The following is a 12571-nucleotide window of genomic DNA, read 5'->3' on the forward strand; positions in this document are numbered from 1 at the left end:
GGCTAAATACTGGAAAAAGAATTAACAAAAATTGCAAATAAAGGGAATATGTCACCTAACGCTATTATATATTTTTTCCAAAAGTTTTCAACAGTAAGAAATTAAACAAATAAATAAGTTATAGTTATTGGAGGGAGACAAACATTAATTTTTTCAGACATTGTGATTATGTACTCAATCCCAAGAGAAACTTGAATTCTGAGAAAAATTATTATAATTTATGAGTTCAGTTAAGCATCTAGATCCAGGAAATATAGAAAAAATGAATAGACATATCCCAGTAATAGCCAGGTTGAAGATATAATAGGAAAGAGAGAGTATTCCATTCAGAATATTAATGAAAAATGTTAATGCCCAGGAGTATGCAACAAAAAATGTGCAGGAACTATATAAAGAAAATTACAAAGTTTATGGTGAAAAGTAAAAGTAGATTTTAATAAATGGAGTAGCATAGTACATGCCTGTAAAGGAAAACAAAATATTATAAAAACAATTCTTCAAAGTTTAATTAAAGCTTAATACAGTTTCAATTAAAAGTCTGATGACATCTTTCTGGAACTCAAAAACTTGTTTTTTAAATTAATATGAAATTAAAAATAAACTGGAAAAACTATGAACAAATTAAAAATATCATAAGTGATTGCAGATATCCTGTTTGAGATAATGCAATATTTTATGCAACTGTTAACAATTGAAATAGAGTGAACTAAGTGATGCTGACAAAAGAATACATAGAGAGATCAATGAAATAAAACTAGCCCCGAAATAAAACTTCATACAATATGACCAAATATAGTCTTTGAGATTTTATTAAGCAGGCTTTTTCTTTTATTTCTTTTATTTCCATTTTTTCTTTTCTTTATTATATTTCAGAGGGGTTTTGAGGTGGGGAAAAAGTCTAAATCCAAGTGATTTTGGAAAACCCTGGATAAGCATAATTTAAACACTTTTCTATATATAGTACAATAAAAATACATGATATAAATCTCTAAAAGAGGAATACAGTTAACAATGTTTATCAGAAAATGGAGATTTTATAAGGACTCTTTCACAATTGGGAACATACTACAGAATATCCAGTGCTGGAATATGTATATATAATATAATATAGCCCAACTAATTGAGAGACAGATTATGATTTTAGAAATACTGCCAAATTATTTGGATGGGAAAGGCTGAAAGTAAATAAAGATTTGAAGCTGGATAAGCAATTTTTAAAGATAATAATAAATGGAAGACATAACTGAGGGAAAATGTCCATTTTAACACTTAAAAATAATGAACTCTGGGCACCCATACAAACCATGAATAGGATTAAGAAATGCTAAAGGATAAAGTCATAATAGATATGAAAAACAAAATGTTAATGTCCATAATGTAAATGTCTAACTTTAATAAGTAGTGGCAATAAATGTCATTCTTATTATGTTACTTATTTTAATTAAAATGATAATCCCAGATGGGAAAGTTTTAAAGTTTTATTTAACCATTTATAAGTTAAATTAAAAATAATTCAGCAGTCATTTAGAGATTGCTCTAACTATAATCATTGTTGCTCCTGTTACTAAAATATTATCATTTCAGTCAAATTAGGTTACAGTAAGAGATCACTTTTGGATTTTTCTTCCTGTTTCTACATATAATCAGGATTTCTTTGTTGTCAGCATTATCTTTATCAATATCAGCATCACTGTCTTCATCATCATCATCGTTTCTGCATATTGTCTTTCAGAATAAAACAGCTAATTCCTAGGCAGATTGCATATTTTATTAAACTTATTAATAAATAAATAAATCTTATAATGTTTAGAGGTAACTTTCACAACAGATACATTCAGGGTTTTTTTGTTTGTTTTTGTTTTTAAATAATGACATAGATTTTACTTGTAAGATGTCAAGTTTCTCTTATTTCAGTGTGGGCTATTTGTATAATGAAGTTTAGTCTTCTTGTACTAGTAATTTTACAGTGATTACCTAGAAGAGGACCAAAAATCTATCAAATACATAGTATGTTTTATTGTGTGTTTATATCTTAATTTTATTTGGGCTGGATATCATGATGTTTAGGAAAAGCTTGTGCGCTGTCATCGTGATCACAAGGATACGACAAAAAGTGAGTAGTAATGCATTGGTATGTCTAGGATACTTTGGGTTTGACTCAAGGGCTCAAGAAAAAATGTATAATTTGAGATGAGCAAATAAGCAAATAGATCCCAAATTAAGAGGATAGAAGATTATTTTACGAAGCAAAATACTTTGACAGTTGATTTTTTGGTAGGCCAGTTCTAATGGGCTGGGAGATAATGATTTGAACTGCAAAGCTATTGCAATGTTTTCAGTGAATTGAACATACTGCCCTGGATGGTTTCTGATTTATATTAATTATCCAATTCTATAATCTTATGGTTTATAATCCTGCTATTCATTGAAAAAAAGCCTAATTCTGTCCTTTACATTCTTGTAACTTGTCCTCAGTGTAACTACACGAAGAGGTAAAGCAGTACTTCAGAAACGTAATTTGTCTTGTAAATGAGCATTTGTTAGGATGAATGTAAGCCAGGTAAGTTCCATGCTGTGACAACATGTAAGAACTATATTCTCTAATTGTAACATATTCAAGAGGCATTTCAGTCTCCCATATCGGAGAAAATGTGGTATAGATGAGAAGCTGTATTCATAGTTTTATGTCATGGGTAAGTCCACCGTCAAAGTCCACAGATGTACAACCCTCTGAGTTTTATGTGTTGTAAGTTCTCAAAAAGTATGTGTTGAATGAGTAAATGAAAATACATTTCTTGTTTTTTTTTAAGTCAAACAGCTTCCTGTTGCAGTGTTTGTGTGTGTGTGTGTGTGTGTAATGCCCTTTCACACTATAAGTTATTTCTATTACAGTCTTCACTGAGTAGATGAGAGAGTTTAGGATAAAATAGTTTAACAACTTTGCCTAATGTATCAGGGACAGTGAAGCCGGTCTTAAATCTAAATCTTCTTAATTTCCAGTTCCCTGAATCTTCTCTATTTTTGGACTTCAACATTGGACTGTGCAAAGAAAGGCATTTATAGTTTTTATATTTCTCTATTTTCTTTATGTCATTGCCTCCCTCTTGAGTTGTCACATTGAATTTGATACAAGTGAGGACTAAACTCAAATCTATAATTTTTTTGAGCATCACTTTGGGCCAAGAACTAGGCATTTGTAGTACGTAATGAGTAAATGTTACTTCTCTCCTAACAACTAGATTTTTCCCTGGAGAACAGGACCATTCCACAGTGTAATACAATTATGGTACTATGAATAGTAAGGGTAAAAATAAATAGAATCATAACTAACATTCTTTAGTGCTTCATGACAGCACTTTCCTACATGATTTGCTTATAAACTGTGTAACCAAGTTTATCCTCACGATACTGTAGGACACAGGTATTCTTGTTTTCTTCATGTTTTGTGTAAGAACCCTAAGTAAACAAGGTAGTTAAATAAAACATTGCCAAAGTAAGTGGCAGACGTAATATCTAAATCTGAGCACTAAGTTCCAGGGCCTTCCCCTGAAACTACTATCCTGAATCTCAGTTGAAATTACACTATTTTATACTGTTTGAGGAATGTTTAAGGACCAAGAACTGATCTCAGGGCTATTTCACAGAAGAAATGCAAGCTAAAATGGACTTCACTATGTGACTTTGACAGGTAGATACAAGGCAGATATGAATATTGTATTAAAGAACATTATGGGGAAAAGCATCAACCTATGAAAAGGTACCATGTCAAAGCTCCATGGAGACAGAGACCATGTCTGATTTGTGTGTGGCTACAGCTCCAGTGCCTAGAATAGATGCTGGGTTATCGTTAAATGGCATTAGGAGCAAAAAGCATATGCCACTAAATTTGTATTCTACACCGTAAACAAAACTGTCAGTAGTCATGTATGCACATTAAAACGTTCACTGTGGATAGTAAGTGAAACCAATTTTTATGTATATTCTGTCTTCACTAAGTACTATTTGGAAAATAATGCTTCTTCAAAGCCCTCTCTCCCCACCCATAAACACCAATAAATTTTTTTATATTAATGGAAATACCAACCATATGCAAACATGGCCAATATGATCTTAAAGTGCTCACTATCTTGTATATATGATCTTTTATAATCTTCATAGTGCATGTTCTTTTGCGGTTTACTGGAGTTTTTCAGGTCCTATCTTATACATCCTCCCTACTTTTTTTATATCTGGGAAAAATCTCCTTTGGAAACTGATAAAGTTATGGAGATAATAGCTCAAAGGCAAATTTAAAATGTAAGTAATCTAGGCCATCATACTTTTAATGACAATTAAGGAAAGTTCAGTCTTGTTAAGAACATACCTAGGTACAGCAACTGAACTTTTATAAATCTAGAAATGGATCCTAGATAAATTACCCAAAATCATAATCAAGCTCATGTGGCAAGGCAATGGTAATTTAGAAAAACCCACATTGTTATTAAACTATAATCACTGTGATTAAAAATAAAATAGTTGTCCGACCAGAAAAAGCCTGGGTAATTGAACAGGAAACTGATCGTCATGAATTGGTGGGGTCCTGTGCGCTAGTGTCATAGTATCATGGGCCAAATGTTACTATTGGAAATGCTACACTACCCTCTAGCTTCGGTACATGTCCTTCTTAATGAAGACTTAAAGTTTCTTAGAGTCCATCTAAACTTTCAGAGCACTGAGTAACTAACATGTAAGTGACTTGTGGATGGTCAATCTTAAAGCTCTTCTTGCCAAACAGTTGCCTTAGCGGGGAGTTGCCTTTTCATTCCTCTCTGAGAAGGGCTTTTTAGCTTCACATAAATTTTTCTTTATGGATGCTCTCAGCTGTTTATTTGTGTAGAAAAATGTCAGTGCTTCAATGATTTCATAATGATTAATGAAAATAAACTTGGAATAGATGAAACATGAGATGACTTTTATATTCAGAGTCATTAGTAGCCATATAGGGAGTTCTGAAAGGCCCATTAAAATAGATTATTATAACAAGGCAAATTAATGGTTTCTTCAGAGTTTAGAAAATAAACTTGATTAGTTATATGGGGAATTCATTACTAAAAATCATTTTTCATATCTGAATAATGAATTATGGGCTATATACAACAATTTAGATCCATTTTTGTGATGACATATTTGACCTGCCTTTGTTTGTGGAATAAATGCAGCTTCTAAATGTGTTTATATAATAACTAATTAATGTGTGATGGTCCATCAACTTGATCTATGAACTCTGCTGTAAAGAAAGCAAATAAAAACCACCAAATTGCATGCCATGCCCTGAAGTAGTCAAGATTCTTCAGGGGAAAATACTTTGAAAGAGTTTTTTAGCAAAGTATATTTTATTATCTTATGTAATAGTATGCAAATTAAATGTATCACTTCAGGAGTGCTGGTTTCCCCCAAGTAAATTGATTATATAGAGTCCTTACTCATCTCTTTCTATTTAAAAGTAACACACATTAATTTCAAAACATCACTTTAAAAATAATATATTTTGATGTGAATAACTTTTAGTAGGCAAGTTAACGGGAAAAACTTTATTTTTATAATAGGAACTTTTATACATATATTGGGTTTATGCATGTTGTCATTTTTCCTATATAAATAAGAATATGAATAAATAAGAATATGAAAGTTAACTTAAAATTTTCTTTTTAAAACATGGCTAGAGAGCAGACATTTTTCTCCTCTTCCTCTTGAAATCCTACTGTCATTCAGTGAAAATTATAAAAAAGAACAATCCTGTAAAACTAAACAAAAACATACAATGTAGTTATTAGCAGATGAGGACTCGCAATAAATTTCTAGAAAACAGAATATGCAAAGTAAATTGATGGATAAGATGAGAAAAGTAAGCCACTGTCTAGGATATATACAGCTAAGCGAAAATGTTTTGAGAGTCCAGGTCCAAGAAATAGGCAGGGGAGGGGAGTCTAGAAAAAGGAGGATTGATGCTGTATTTAACTATGTAACACCTAGACAGTTTAACTATTCTACACAGCATCCTTAATATGACAGCAAGCAGTTTTTTACTCCCTAGTCAAAAAGTAAAGGGATTTTCTCGAAAGAAATTTGGTGAGCTGTTTGGTTCTTAATGTTGGCGTTAAGTACCTCTGAGCTGAGTGCTTGCCACTCCGGCATTACCTACATTAAGGGAGAGGGAAATCATGATAACTTAGTAGGAAACATATCAACTGGGTCCTTCATTTTTGCTATGACCACTCAATTAAAACCAGCAGCATGAAAGAGAAAACAGAAAGAAAAAAAAAAATAATAAAGGAAAATGTTAATTCCACAATGGAGGGAGAAGTATAATTGGAGGTATAGATCAATATCAACAAAAGAAAATCTATCTTAAAAAGAAAAATTAGCAATTAAAATCTAATTAGAAATAAAATATAATAAGAAACTAGAAGACAATAATTTTTAGGAAGTTACTTCTTCAAAGCAAAAGGAGAAAAATCAGAAAGGAAAGTAACCTGGGGTTCAGGAAACAGTAGATTGGTGACGGTGAAACGAAATTTTAGTATGACAGCTGTGCTGACTCAGATCTGAGTAAAGCAGGAGTTTGAAACGTCTAGGAGGGAATGCCTCTGAGAAATGGATGGAAAAGTACATGAAATTCTAGATAGGGTATTTATACAGTAGGTATGGGGAAATTCACTTTTGTTAATAGAAAAGAAGAGCAATTAAAAGCCTTCAGAAACAAAATCTGTAGAAGAACATCGTCATCTACATGTAAAACACACTTTAAATGTGATTTAAATCTAAGCAAATGGAGGAAAATAAGAAAAAAATGGATTTTGCTCTGATGCTAGAAACATTTTCTCTAAGTGGCACAAGAGTTGTGATGTTGGGTCTAAAGAGAAGGAAAGTAATTCTAATATATTAATTAGCTCTGCTGTTAAAAAATTCACAGAGTAATTTTTATGTACATAAAGTTTTATAATAAGCATAATATGTATTGAAAATTAAAATATATATATATTATACTATATATAATATATATGATCTCTATGTTTTTAGTATTTGGAAATAAACTATAGAGAAAGCCAGAAGACTTACATGTCACCACAGAACAGAATGCAAACAGTATCAAAGGTATAGGCAAAACATGTTGCAAGGATAAATGGTGGAAGGAGTTTATAAGAAAATGTAGGTGCTCTAAAATTTTCATCTTAAATAGAAGAACATTTAGAGAAAATATCTAAGGTAGATGGGATAAGGAACAGAGGTTTAAGCACATTATTTTATATTAGCAGCATCTAAGAAAAGCATACAAATAAATAATGCATGACCACTGTATTGAATAATACTCCATTGTCTGAATGTAGCACAGTCTATCCATTTATTCACCTTATGAAGGACATCTTAGTAGCTTCCAAATTTTGACATTTATGAATAAAGCTGTTATAAACATCCATGTGCAGGTTTTTGTGTGAACGTACGTTTTCAACTCATTTGGGTAAATACCAGTAAGTGCAGTTGCTGGATCCTCTGATAAGCTTATGTCTTGTTTTCTAAGAAACTGCCGAACTATCTTCCAAATCTTCCAGCATTTTACATTCCTATCAGCAATGAATGAGAGTTCCTATTGTTACACATCCTTGTCAGCATTTGGTGTTGTCAGTGTTTTGGATTTTAGCCATTTTAATAGTTAAGGAGTGGTATTTCATTGTTATTTTCATTTGCATTTCCCTTCTGACATGTGACCTTGAGCATCTTTTCATATGTTTATTTGCCATCTGTATATATACTTACCCATTTTTTAACCGGGTTGTTTTAAGAGTTCTTCATCTATTTGGAATAGTAGTTCTTTATGAGATAAGTGTGTTCCAAATGTTGTTTCTCAGTTTGTGGTTTGTCTTTTCATTTTCTTGACATTGTCTTTCATGGAGCCTAAGTTTTTAATGAAATCCAGTTTATTTACTGTCTCTCATGGATCGTGTCCTTGATGTTGTATTTTAAAAGTCACCACCAAATCCAAGGTTATACAGATTTTCTACTGTGTTATCTTTTGTAAGTTTTACAGTTTTTGCATATTCTATTTAGTTCTGTAATCCATTTTGAGATTTTTGTGTGTGTGTGAAGGGTGTAAGATCTGGTCTGGTTTTTTTTTTTTTTTTTTGTATGTGAATGTCCAGTTTTTTTAGCATCATTCTATGAAAAGACTATCTCTGCTTCATTGTATTGTCTTTGCTCCTTTGTGAAAGATCAGCAGTCTATATTTGCATGGATCTATTGTGTGACATTTTAAAAGCTGGCATAACATGCATAACAATTTTCACTACATCCCTTTGGAGATGTTTCTGATTTAGTAACTGGGACAGACTCAAAAAAAGAAAAAAAAAAAAAGAAGGAAAAGAGAAACTTAGGAAAAAAGGAAAGTTAAAAAAATGTACATGTAAGAATTGCACACATATTAAATTAGTAGCCAAAATGTATATCATAAACATCATTTTCTATACAAGAAATTATTCCCTGGAGTAAATATTAGTTAGAACTATGCTTCCAGATTCTCTTCAATGTGTAAATTATGTATACTAAAAAGCATACATAAAATTCCTCTATACTCTGTGTCCTTCCAGTTGACACTGATATAAAACAATATTTTCCCTTTTATAAACCTCAAATTTCCCTTTCCTGTTTTGGAGCAAAAAGAAAAGACATTGATGACAGAGTGGACCAGTTGATTCTTAATCTGGTTTCTAGGGCATAAAAATAGAGAAATCCATCTACATACATGTTAAGTAAACTTTTCTAGTTATATTTTTTCTTTTTTTGAGATTAATTAATATAATATGTCATAGACTCCAATATACCTTACACTTGCATTAAGTATAAAATACCTTTGTGCTACATGTGACCAAGGGAATCAGTAGGTAAGAGCCTCATGATGAATGTGATTGTTGGGTCGTTCAGTCCCATTAAGGTCCAGTAAATATTCTATATTTGTTAGAGGCCCAGCAAATATTCTAATATAGGAGCACATATTCTCTTCTTGACCTAGGTTGATATGCACAAATATGCATTATAAACCTGATGATAGTATGATAAAAATGAGGTTAGATTGAGTGGTTGGCCTTTCTCAAATTTGGCAAAGTGGGCACAATTGCTTTTTCTGACTTATGTGAAGTTAATTTTCTCAAGAGTTTATGTCATCTACTTATTCACTGTGCTCAGCACCGTGCCTGCTCTAAGTTTATAGCAGGAGGGATCAGAATGAGCATATAGGGGATGTCTTTGTGTCCCCACCTAACCTCCTACCATTACTTTAGTATAACTTTAGGGATAACATAGTATCTCTAGGAACTATGATAGAACATAAAATATGACAAGCACCAGATAATGTTCACTAGATGGGAAATATCTCATGATACTTTTTTTTTTTTGGTGTGTAAAAATTGTCAAGTTTTATTAAATCAGAAATAAAGGTGCTAAATTATAAAAGTCAACCCAAGGAAATATATATCAGTGTTTTACCAGGTTATTTCATCTCCTGATATATCTCCCCTAAACCTTGCTTACACCTCATTGGTGATAACAAGCAACCCCAAGAAATCCCCAAAATGAGAGAAATAAAATATCTGCCCCATCAACATGCAATACTGATTCACTCTCCATACGAGAAAATGAACAAGACGGCAGAGCCTTCACAAAGCACCGATCAATTAATATCCCATGAGTATCAATAAGTACACTAGGGATGTTTTCCAAGGCATAATTTGTCCTATGATGTTACTCCCCTGTGCTTCTCTGTTCTCTGAGTTCTGATGCCAAGTCTGCATAACATCAGTTTCTCTAGCATTGTTTTATGAACCTCCTTGGCTCATTTTACCCTATGTAATGTAGATCTTTATTCTTTCAACTGGCATATATATCACCTCCCTTTATGAATCAGGCACTGTGCTAGGATGGTGCATCTCTCATGACAGAAACTGCAAGAGACCAAACTATTCATGTTTGAAGTATCCTCTATCATTCAACAGGATTAGAGTACTGAACATGATGGAATGGGACTTTTTTCTTGTTTAGAATATTGACAGTATTTGAAGACTATCTGCCACTTGTAGATTCTACTAATGTTCCACAATGTGGAAAATATTTACCAAATTGAGAAAAAGGATACTTTCTCTATGGCTATAAGGCAATACTTTATATGTTTAAAATCTCTCTCAGAGTGAAAAGCTGCTGAGAAAGTAAAATTTCTTTTTTTAGAAGTATGTTACTAAGGAGAATTTCAAATGTTTGTGTGCAATAAATACTATAACGGATTATAATTTTTATAAATTTTCTTCAGAATTTACTAAATATCTACCATTGAAAGAGGGAATGAAAGTATTTTACCTGAGGGTTTCCTTATTGTGTGTGTGTATGTATGAATATGCACAGAGAGATGAGGAGAAGGAGGGATCAGGGAGGGAGAGAGAGAGAAGCAGCATAGAGTTTATTATCAAATAGGTCATTTCTGGTTATTTATCTGATGAGTGGTTTAACATATTTGTTATATTGGAAAATTTCAGCAGTATAACATCCTGAGCCATTTACTTGAGGAGAAAAGTTAATTCTTTGATTAGTTTTAGACATAAGAAGAGCTAGGAAAAGAAGGTGCCAGATCCATCAAATTGAGGTCATTTTTTAAATTAGTCACATGGATATTTTAAGGAGCAATGAAGCTCAGGGGAAAATAGGAAGAAAGAAAAATGGGAGGATGCCTTTCTATGAGAGAAATTTCATAAAAATATTATTTTGGCCTAGTATTTTGCATCAGCTATTTCTGTAAAGCTAGCTTTCATAGTCTTTCTAATTTATTTTATTATAAACGTGCTGTTGGTAGGAATGTAAATTGGTACAGCCACTATGGAAAACACTGTGGAGGTTTCTAAAAAAAAAAAATTAAAGCTAAAATCATTATATGATCCAGCTATTCCACTTCTAGGTATTTATACAAAGGAAATGAAAACACCAACCTTAACAAATATATGCACTCCCGTGTTCATTGCAAAATTATTTACAATAGCCAAGATAGGAAAAAAAAGTGTTCATCAATTGATGAATGGATAAAGAAATTGTGGTATGTATGTATGTGTATAAGGAATAGGATTCAAGCATAAACAAACAATGAATTCTTGCCATTTGCAAGAACATGGATGGATCTTGAGAGAATTATGTCAAGTGAAATAAATCAGACAGAGAAAGACAAATATGTGATCTCTCTTATATGTGGAATCCAAAAAAAAAGCAAAATACAATGCTCCCCACCCCCGTGCAAAAAAAAAAAAAGAAAAACCAGGCTTGTAGATACAGAGAACAGATTAGAGATTGCTAGAGGTAGGGGTGGGAGGAGGTGAGAGAAACGTGTGAAGGGGATCAAAAGGTAAAAGGAAAGAAAGAGAAAGGAAGAAAGAAAAGACGAAAGAGAGAGAGAGAGAAAGGAAGGAAGGAAAGGAGGAAGAAAGGGAAAAGAAAGGAAGGAAGGAAAGTTGCCTTCCTGATTAAAAAATAATAGTTAACAAAATATTTCACCATTTCCTCCACTCATTTGAGTAATGTAACTTTTTGGGTGAATTTATATTTTATATGTTCTATGACATAACAAGCAGAACTCTTCAGTTAATGAAGAAACAAAATCCAAATGTATGTTTTATTTTGTAATTCACCTTGTGTCTGTGTTTTGCCTGAATGTTATGTAACGATGACTGAGCAAGTTTTCACCAATTTTACAGCATTTGTGTGGGACAGCCTCACTCAAAATATAGTCAGAATGATGTATGCAATATTCCTTTGGGGCCTCTAGGAGCACTTCAGGAGACAGGCTGTTATCCTTCACAGTGACAGAAGCCAGTGTCTAATGAGAAGCCCATGTAACGCTGATCAGGAGAAATTTCCTGTGACTTCTGAGACTGTGAAGGGTAGTTTCAGAGTGTACTCAACCGTCAAAAAAGTAGACACAGAATTGCAAGTTGTAATTGTCTGTGGGGATGCTTTCCTTTTGAGCAATGCTGCTCCAGGAGAAGCAGCATCAGAGCTTCATTTGTTTATTGAAGGATGATGATTCTCAGAGTATTTCAAAGAGGCAAGAATTTATTTTGAATATATGGAAGCATATGACTTCAGCATATTAATAGTGTCTCGAATAGATCAGTGCATATCATGAACAATTCTAGGCTCCTATCCTAAGCAATTTGGTTTGAGTATCAGAAGGATTTTGAAACCTAAACTTACTGATTTATAAGCAGATTGCTGCCCCTGAATTTCTAATCAACTGTCTGAAGTACCAGCACTTATTCCCACTGCCCCTACAAATTCACAATCCTCACTGCTTTGTCAATTAATCGACCAGCTGCATACATATTCACATTTATTATGAGATTTCTTTTATGTTCAGGATCCTGGTTCCTAAAATATTGTTGATAATACTTTTAAAGGATTTTAATTATGGAGACAAAAATCAGTTTGGGGGTGTAGGGCTATAGCTTAGTGGTAGAATGCATGCTTAGCATGCACAAGATCCTGGGTTCAAAACCCAGTACCTCCA

At 32.7% G+C, this 12571-nt stretch overlaps 1 long non-coding RNA gene across 3 annotated transcripts in view; it reads right to left on the reverse strand.

Annotated features, from left to right (window-relative positions):
* LOC140699798 (uncharacterized) overlaps positions 1-12571 on the reverse strand; it is a 32788-nt gene that overhangs the window by 7482 nt on the left and 12735 nt on the right. The window contains exon 4 of one of the 3 annotated variants that reach the window (XR_012078040.1): positions 5597-5775. The exons of the other annotated variants lie outside the window; for them this stretch is intronic. This is a non-coding gene — a long non-coding RNA (uncharacterized lncRNA). Of the gene's footprint in view, positions 1-5596; positions 5776-12571 lie in introns of those variants that run through there. 3 annotated transcript variants of the gene reach the window in all.

This window comes from Vicugna pacos, chromosome 11, assembly GCF_048564905.1.
Source record: "Vicugna pacos chromosome 11, VicPac4, whole genome shotgun sequence".
Taxonomy (NCBI): Eukaryota; Metazoa; Chordata; class Mammalia; order Artiodactyla; family Camelidae; genus Vicugna; species Vicugna pacos.